The 10,000-nt window shown below is 45.9% G+C and overlaps 1 pseudogene across 1 annotated transcript in view; it reads left to right on the top strand.

Annotated features, from left to right (window-relative positions):
* The window catches only part of LOC308159688 (otoferlin-like), a 109,965-nt pseudogene that overhangs the window by 62,540 nt on the left and 37,425 nt on the right, over positions 1-10,000 (top strand). The window contains exons 6-7 of the transcript in view: positions 8,503-8,579; positions 9,260-9,386. The product of the transcript in view is annotated as an otoferlin-like (transcript). The remainder of the gene's footprint in view (positions 1-8,502; positions 8,580-9,259; positions 9,387-10,000) is intronic.

Here is a 10,000-nt window from a genome sequence, read left to right as displayed (position 1 = left end):
ATGGTCGGCCTCCTGGGGTAAAGCCTCTTGTTTCAAAACCTGTGTGCGACGCTTAAATCTGTCCCCTGTTTCTGTCAATACATACTGATGATGCTGGGGAGGGAAAGCATTCACACTGCCAGTTTACATTAGGGACGCAACCTCCGCAAATTATGTTCAAGTCAAGACTAAAAACCCATCTTTTTAATATTGCCTTTAAATGACTAAATAATAAAATTATGATTATATAATGATTAAAGCACTTTGAGCTGCAACGTTTGCAGGAAAAGCGCTATACAAATAAAGTTATCATTATTATTATTATTATTATTATTATTATTATTATTATTCCACGAAGGAATTAATTATGTCCAATCAGCTTATTGTGTTGTTTTGACTGTGATACCAGCTTTGGAGATGGTTATGTGAAAACAATACGTTGCCTTAAGAATTTTAGACATCATTAGGGATGTCAACAGAGAAGTGTTTTTGTCGTACTTACTAAAGAACCTTCCCAGCAGCCCTTGAGATAGTCGGCTTGTGTTTGAGACAACAGGCCGCAGCCCCGAGCTTGATGCCGTGTCAGACAAAAAAGCTTTTTTCCGGCCAAAATCTCTCTGAACTCTCTCATTATCTCTCTCTCTCTCTCTCTCTCTGTCTCTCTCTCCGTCTCTCTCTCTCTCTCTCTTTCTCTCCCTCTCTCTCTCTTTCTCCCTCTCCTTCTCTCTCTCTCTCTCCCTCTCCCTCCCTCTCTCTCTCCCCCTCTCTCTCTCCCTCCCTCTCTCTCTCTCTATATATATCTCTGTATATACTGTACACGCACACACACACACACTCACACACACACACACACACACACACACACACACACACACTGCCTTGGAAGTTGGCTATGTTGTTTTTCTTTTCTTTCTTTCCGTACTGTATCTAGGCCACGGAGGCTCGAAGGATTGTTCTTTGAGAAATGTTAAATATTCATCTTCTCCTTACTGTGCAACATTAATGAAGACATAAAAACCACACACTGGCACAGAATACAAAGTTGTTACAAAAACTCTGCATCATCAGAACAGGAAATAGCTCGGTGGCCTGACTCAATACACCTGCAGCGCCAACTCAATCTCGTCTCACAAAGACATCGGCCTAAAGAAACAGCCAAGCACTTGAGATATAGATCGTCAGATGTCTCGGATGGCTGAATGTTTTTGTCTCAGATTGGATTTCAGTACTTAACTTTACAATTGTAATTGTAAGCAGAATGCAGCAGAATATCAATAATGGAAGAAAACCGTATCCTTCATTGATGTGAAGAAAGTTCTGGAACGGTTAGTGTTCAATCGGTTTTGTCAGAACCGAAGGTAATGTCCTGGAAAACACTGTCACACACACACACAATTGACTTAGCATTCTAGTCCATCCCCGATATGATCAGACCTGATCGGTATCTGACGCACTCCTGTGTGTGTGTGTGTGTGTGTGTGTGTGTGTGTGTGTGTGTGTGTGTTCACTCTGTGTTGAACCCACGTTCAGCAGGTCTCCAGAGCAGAACGAACTTTGTGGCGATACATTATTGATCATCTTCTGCTTGATTTATTTTCCTCCTCCTCATATATTTATTTATTTATTCATGTATTTATTTATTTATTTTATATTCAATATCCTCTGTTAGCTTCATTGGAACACTAACCAAAATGGAAACCTAAGTAAAGTTAGAAAAACACATAGTGCTGTATAAGATAAATTCTGATATTGAGATATTAGTAAGAATCAGATTGTGTTATTCTCTTTCTCTCTCAATCTCTTTCTATCTCAATCTCTTTCTCTCTCACTCTCTCTTTCGTGCTCTCTCTCTATCTCAATCGCTTTCTCTCTCACTCTCTCTTTCGTTCTCTCTCTCTCTCTTCTAGCTCAATCTCTCACTCTCTCTTTCGTTCTCTCTCTCTCTTCAATCTCAATCTCTCCTATGTAACTTGGCGGAAAGAAATGACTGTTGATATATTATGTTTCATTTTCATCCAGAGGGTTTGAATCCAAAGCCAAGCGAGGTGATGGATACCATGCTGTGTCTGCCAGGTACATGGTGTGGGAATAATCATTGACTGATCAATGACTCCTCTAGTCTACATGTTGTCATTTCATTTATTTAGACGTGTTAATTATTCATACACATATAGTATGTGACACACATCAGAGAGTATGTGTGGTGTTATGTATAACACAGGTTGTGTGTGTGTGTGTTTCTCCTGCAGTGGGGAGTTGGATCCCAGGTGCGCTCGCCCATGCATGCGCACACACACACATACACATACACACACACACACACACACAACCATGCACACACACACTCACACGCACACACACAGACACACACACACACAGACACACACGTACACACGCACACACATTTACATTTACATTTTTGGTATTTAGCAGACGCCTTATTCCAAAGCGACTTACAATCAATACATTTGAATGCTAAGCATGTGAATCATCAGTCCACCATTCGTGGCAGGAAGAGTAATCTAGCTCGGGCCCGGGGCCACTGATAGAAGGAGAAACCTTCTTCTACCACCTTCTTCTAAAACTTTTATTTTTTATTTTTTTTATACTGGAGGAACAGAGAAGCAGTACAAAGGGGACGATAGAAGTTCTTAGCGACACAGTAGAGGGGAAAGCGGACGTCTTTAGGAGACGTAGTGCTGAGGGGCAGAAGATGTCTCAGGAGGAGCAGTTAAGGTGTAACCTGAAGAGGTGGGTCTTCAGTCTACGACGGAAGATGGGTAGTGACTCTGCCGTTCGAATGAATGAATGGTCTTTATTGTCATTGCTATAGTACAGGTACCAAACAACGACATTTGGGAGGGGTGGCTCCCCTGGTGCTAGGAAAGAAAAAAAAACAACTAAAGAAACAAGAAGGGAAAAGAGCTGGTTTACATAAATAAAGGCTATGTACACTATCCACTATACTATACTGTACAGATAAGACGACTAGGGTTGTCATATTGCACATAGTGTTATTGCACATTCATTTAAAGTGTCGCAGTTTGCAGGCTTGAAATGTACACATTTGTGCCTCAGCACTACACCTGATTTTTTCAATCCAGCAGCTGCCATCAATCCGTCCAGACTGTCCAGGGCCCAGAACCTAGGTCTTTGCTGTGTTCAGGGCCTGGATGGCCCTGGGGTAGAAGCTGTGCTTCAGTCTGTTTGTCCTTGCGGCCATGGTCCTGTACCGCCTTTTCGAGGGCAGCCGGGCAAAGTGTTCGTACCCAGGGTGGGTTGGGTCTCTGGAGATCTTGGAGGCCTTCCTGAGACAGCGTGTGTTGTACAGCTCTTCCAGAGAGGGGAGGGGGGCGCCGGTGATCTTCTGGGCTGTTCTCACGACTCTCTGTAGCGCATTTCTCTCCACGGTTGTGCAGCTGGAGAACCAGTTGCAGATGCCGTAGGTGAGGATGCTCTCTGACAGCCGTGGGGAGCTCATTCCACCAGCGGGGAGCCAGAGTTGTGAAGAGACGTGATCGGGCAGCACGACTGCTGTGCAGAGGTGGTGGGGCCAGTCGGCCAGCCGAGGTGGAGGAGCGGAGTGAGCGGGCTGGAGTTTGGGGGGTTACCATTTCCTTTAGGTAGGCAGGGGCTGTCCCTTTAGCTGCCTGATATGCAAGCACCAGGGTCTTGAATCGGATGCGAGCTGCTACCGGGAGCCAGTGCAGGGTGCGAAGGAGAGGGGTGACATGAGAGTATTTGGGGAGGTTGAATACCAGACGTGCAGCAGCGTTCTGGATGAGCTGCAGAGGTCTAATGGCGTAGGCGGGGAGACCAGCCAGGAGTATGTTGCAGTAATCCAGGCGGGAGATGACCAGTGCCTGGGTCAAGAGTTGCGCTGCCTCTCTGGTAAGGAATGGTCGTATCCTTCTGATGTTGTAGAGGAAGAATCTGCAGGAGCGAGCCGTTGCTGCAATGTTCTCCTTACAGGATAGTCGGTTATCCAGGATCACTCCAATATTCTTGGCTGTCAGGGAGGGGGTTACAGTAGAGTTCTCCACTGTGATAGAGAAGTCTTGGAGAGGGCAGGCTTTCCCGGGGATGAAGAGGAGCTCGGTCTTGTTAAGATTGAGCTTGAGATGGTGGTCAGCCATCCAAGTTGAAATGTCAGCGAGACATGCAGAGATACGGGTTGCCACGTGTACATCAGACGGGGGGAAGGACAGGAAGAGTTGAGTGTCGTCTGCGTAGCTGTGGTAGGAGAGCCCGTGTGAAGAGATTACCGAGCCAAGAGACTTGGTGTAGAGAGAGAAAAGTACACACACATACACACACACCCACACACACACAGTATGTACACGACTCCAAATTAGCTCCCTAAGGAGTACATTAACAGATACAGCATTGAGCAAGTCAATTAAATGTCTCTCAAACCATATTCCCATCCAGTCAATACTGCTTCTTTGCTCCCATGATGTTGTATCGATCAAAACACCGATACCGTCAGCCGACCCTTAACAGTCCTGATTAGAGTGATCTGTGTTGGTCCACATCGACGTGCGTTCATCCTCTGAGCGTGGACCTCACGATGCAGCATCACCCATGATGTTTCCTTGTTAGTGGATCAAATCACATAGCCACACAAGTGACTCGATGTCACGACTTATCAACATTTTGTTTTTTACATAATCCGATCCATTAGGTGTTTATTAATACCTGTGTGGTGTTATTTTTAAAATGTTGATTTTTTTTTAGTTAGTAATTTATTAATAAAATACAACGGTTCCATCTCACAAAACATAATGGTATGTAAAAACTTTGACGCTCAATATCTCTGAACTACCCTAAACGGAGATAGAACCTTATCATTCTATTGTTCATAATGTGCTGTGTTGCCGTGCTGTGTCGCCGTGCCGTGCGTTTCCTAGTAACGGCTCGTGGAGAGCTTAGTGCCTCCCTCAGTCGTTAAATACAAAGAATATATAATATTATATATACAGTATATATATATAATTATTATATATATAATTATAATATATATGATATATATATATATTTATTTATATAGCGGTTTGCAGTGTTTTTGATACTGACCTCTCAGATAGTAGACAGTGATGAGGGCGCTCTACATTCATGCAGTGTGTGTGTATGTTTCACCTCCATTTTAGGCCAAATGGAACGAAGGCCAAACAACATGGGTACGTCTGTACAGTGCATCCTGTGTTCCATGTTGTTTCAACTACGGTATACTTTTAAGCGGCATGGAAGCCGTGGTATTGGTGGATATCGGCACAGCTAGCGGGGTGGTTAGATATACACCCCCTAGCTGTGCGGATACCCACAATACACCACGTGTATGGATACACAGAATGCATCCACGATACACCTAGAACAGCCAAAAAAGTGTATATCTTTGCACTCGATCAAATTTCAGGACCCTCCTTTCATAACTTTTCCTACATATGTGCGTTCTACCACCCTGTATCCTTCATCCCATCAGGATAAGCTAGTATAAAGCTATTTTGGAATTTGTCTGTGTAGGAGGCAGGCTAATTTACAAGACGCGTCCACTAGTGGTCTTTGTGTGTAAGTAGCAGATTCACATTGTAAAGACTATGACCCCCCGAGGCGGCTCTAATAACAGGTAAAATAGGCAACGGCTGTTCTAGCGTTAATTTAGTCACAGGTCAATTATTATTTAGTCAATAATTCAAAAACAAGAATGTGTAGAAAAGCCTTCCTGCTCTTCTCCTCTCTGGCCCCTGTCTAAAGATGATGTGTGTTTTGTCCTGCGTTCTACCCCGCACTCCACACAGCAAAGCGAAGGAAAGAAACGGGAAAGGAGGTAAAGACAAGTACGTATCTCCCTCTGTAGGCTTGGTATATATAGCTTTCAAAATGTGTAACCTGTAAGTGCTAAAGAGTCTTTCGAAAGTGAAAATATAATGATAAAAAAAAAAAAAAGTGAAGTGTAGCTGAGATACTGTAGATGCTGTAGGAGTCTAGTTACAGCTCTCTCTGGTTGACTGACAGCTGCATCAGAGTCTGCTCTGTGTGTGTGGGAGTGAGTGAGTGAGTGAGTGAGTGATTGATTGATTGTGTGCGTGCCTGTCTGTCTGTCTGTGTCTGTCCGTCTGTCTGTCTGTCTGTGTCTGTGTGTGTGTGAGGATGTATGTGTGTGTCTGTGTCTCTGTGTGTATGTGTGTGTGTGTGACTGTGTGTGACTGTTTGTGACTGTGTGAGTGTGTGATTGTGAGTGTGTGTAAGTGTGTGTGTCTGTCTGTGTGTCTGTGTGTCTGTTTGTCTGTGTCTGTGTGTGAATGTCTGTGTGTGTGTGTGCGTGTGTGTGTATGTGTGTGTGTGTGTGTGTGTGACTGTCTGTGTGAGTGTGTCGTGTGTGTGAGTGTGTGTGTGTGTGTGTGACTGTGTGTGTCTGTGTCTGTGTGTGCGCATGCATGTCTGTGTGTGCGCATGCATGTCTGTGTGTGTGTGTGTGCGTGTGCATGCATGAGTAGACCAATGGATCTCTGGGGCCATGCTTGGATACCCCCCCCTGCCTCCACCCCCCCACCAGACCCCCCCCCCCCCCCCCCCCACTCCCCACCAGCCACACACCTGCTTTGCACTTCTGTCTCCAGCCTCAGATTCTCCCCGGCCTCTCCCCCTCCCTTCCTCCCTCACCTCCCACTCTCCCTCCGTACCTCTGTCATATCTGACCTGTCTGTCTACCTGGGGGGACTCTCGGGGGTACACCTGTGAGCTTGGCTCCTTTCTGAGGAAGGAACTCCAAATATGGACATTTAGAGCACTCAAAGCTCGATCATATCCAGCGGTGTCGGTTCTGTTCTTGAGTTAACTGACCTCTTCTCCTTAATTGGGTCGGACCCTCTGCCTCTTTCGTACGGTACGTATGAAACCCCTTGTTGCTTTTCTATGAACAGACAAGTCTCGACTTAATCGATTGTAAACCTGCAATGTATTTATCAATGTGAATCAATTCGTCAATTTGTTGATTGTCACTGTTCTGAGGTGGTGTTCCCTGCGTCGAGCTGTTAAGTAACTATTAAGATCGATATCTGTTGCCGTGAATCTACTTGTAAAGGTTGCGCTACTTTACATTATTTATTTAGATTTATTTGGGTTTGGTGTTCTGAATGGGTTATGCTCCTCGGCGGTTGGCCTTGATTTGAATCGACAGGGACACACAACCCCGTTGAGTGGTTTTCACTTTCTCTAGAAACACTTTCTCTTAATTGAATAATGGCTCACCTCTCTATTTAAATATTAAGTTATCTCCACTTCACCTTCTCCCCTAAGCCTGTCACGTAGAGTTTGTCATCTGGGGGATGAAATCCATTCCTGAACTACCAAACTACTATAGCTTATCTATCTCCTTCTATCTCCTCCTCATCTTCTGGTTTCCTTTGGAGAGCCTTGATAAAGATATCAATTAAATAATGAAAGAAGACGATGAAAGAGGGGGGAAATTGAACTCGTTGCTCGACTGGTTTACTTTGGACCTTGCCTGGGAAAACAAACAGAAAACCCTCTTCATCTTTTCATCTCTTCTTCCCCCGTGACATGTCTGTCGTATCCATATCCGCCGCTAATTGGACGGGTTCACACTCGTCGTTTTGAATTATTAAGATCGCTCATTTGTCGCGCTCTGGCGAGGCGCCTTTGTTGCGGCGGTGACATCCGATCTGCGTAATATCTGTATGAGTCATCTGACACCTCCTACGGGTCTATTGTGATGGGGGGGGGGGGGGGGGGGCGGCAGTGGTGGGGTGGCGGGGGGGGGGTCGGTGGTGAAGGGATTATCTCCTCAACGTGATGTACTGTACTGTACATCTCTGCACTTTGTGTGCTGGTGGGGGGGGGGCAGCAGGGGCGGGGGGGGGGGGGGCGGTGGTGAAGGGATTATCTCGTCAACGTGATGTACCGTACTGTACTTTTTTCCGTTCTGAAACTACGAGGCCTTGTTGTGCTGGTGGTGTTGGGTTCTGTTGGATTACCGTTTTCCACAGGAAACTCAAGAACATCCGTTATTCCGCCACCACCATGGCACTTCACTCCAAACTGTTCTGTGTGTGTGAAGTTCCTGAGTGAGTTCACACAAAGTCGCCAAGCCGTGATATCTGTTCCTGAAAAAAAACAGAACATTGTCCAAAGATGGACACACACACACGCTCCCGTTGTCTGTCGTTCATCTGACTGATACTGAGTTAGGATGTCAGTTTCTCATAATGGCCACGTGTCGAGGTGTCCTTGAGCAAGTCACTGAACCCCCAAATTGCTCCCAATGAGCGGGGCCGGCCGGCGCCTTTCATGGTAGCTTGGCCGCCATTGGTGTGTGAATGTGTGTGTGAACGGGTGAATGAGAGGCCGTTGTAAAGCGCTTTGGATAAAGGCGCTGTAGAAGTCGGTCCGTTTACCATTTTATTTCCGGCTGTACTATATCTTGTCTGTCTCTCTCTTCCTCTCCAGAGCAGGGAAGGGCGTTCTCTACTGTAGCCTGTCTGTCTCTCTCTTCCTCTCCAGAGCAGGGAAGGGGGTGTTCTCAGCCATGAAGCTCGGCAAGATGAAGAACTCCAACAAGGACGACCACAAGAGAGGAGGTAAACACTACCCACAGGGATCAGGGAGACAGGTCAGAGGTCAAGGGTCAAGGGGTGAGGGGGGGGGGGGTCATGTTGAACACTGGAGGAGCCAGAGAATTAGAGGTTTCCCTGTCAAACAGAGAATCTAACATGAGATAAGACATTCCCATAACATCATCATATGTGACACTGCTAGTTCTAATGCTTTCGTCCTCATGTCGGCAACCAATCAAAATGTTCAAACTTTTTCTTTTGAAACACGTAACTTTGTTTCGACGTTGTTGAGAATCGCAACACACGCAACTCGCTAGTCGAGCCAAAACACTGCAACAATGCAATGGATTGGGTGAGTAATCTCCACTGCTACCTAGTTAACTAGAACACTACTTTACATTGTTAACAGACTCACAAAACAAGCTGTGTTAGTCGACTAGCGATGTGTCGTTGATTTCCAACAACGCGGAAACGTATTCACATTTTTCGAAAATTACAAAATTACTGATCGTTACATCGGATCCCGACATGAGGACCAAAGCATTAGAACGTGTCACATATACGTCCCCATTGTAATGGGTTGGGTGTCAATCAAAAAGCTGATTGGGGGATGGCGGATGTCTGTCTGTCTCGCTCCACTGACGTCCTCCCCCCCCCCCTCCCTGTGCCCCCCCCCTCCCTGTGCCCCCCTCCCCCACCCCCAGATGAGCCTGCGGTTCTGGAGACGGAGGACCTGGACAAGAAGGCCATCCGACTGGGCCGGGCGCTCGACCCCGACAGCATCTCCCTGGCCTCCGTAACCGCGGTAACCACCAACGTCTCCAACAAGCGGTGCGTGTTTATAATAATAATAATAAGAAGAAGAAGAACAATAATAATAATACATTAGGCTTATATAGCGCTTTTCTAGACACTCAAAGACTATACTCAAAGATCGAGTAGTAATAATTAAAAGAAAGAAAAGGTAAATAGAAGAAAGTATAGGGGCCTATTTAAGGTAGTGCTGGGGACACATGGGAAGGGGAAGGGGAGAGGGTTAACTGGTGAAGGCAAACTTGAAGAGGTGGGTTTTGAGGGCCTGTTTAAATGTTGGCAGGGTTTGCGGGGTCATTAACACTAGAACAACCATGGGTGGGGTCATTTAACACGAGAACAGCCATGGGTGTAAATGACCCCACCCATGGCTGTTCTAGTGTTAAAAACCCCACCAAACTCATGTTTATAACCGACTCTCTAAAGGGACAAAGGTGAAGGTAAACCAGGGGGCCGTTCCACTAACGTTAATTAGTATATCGGCGATTAAAATAAATCAGGCGATCAGGCAACTCGGGATTGGAATTCAAGCCTCAGGTGATTCCTCGAACGAGGATCAGGCTTGTGTCATGAGTGTTCACAGAACACCGGCTTAGAATTCCTCGATATGGGTGCGTGCACGCAGACATAAA

The sequence above is a fragment of the Nansenia antarctica genome (genome assembly GCF_963989245.1).
Source record: "Nansenia antarctica genome assembly, chromosome: 6".
NCBI lineage: Eukaryota > Metazoa > Chordata > Actinopteri > Argentiniformes > Microstomatidae > Nansenia > Nansenia antarctica.
Note: the sequence above shows the minus strand (reverse complement) of the source record. Positions and strands in the feature narration are given on the sequence as shown.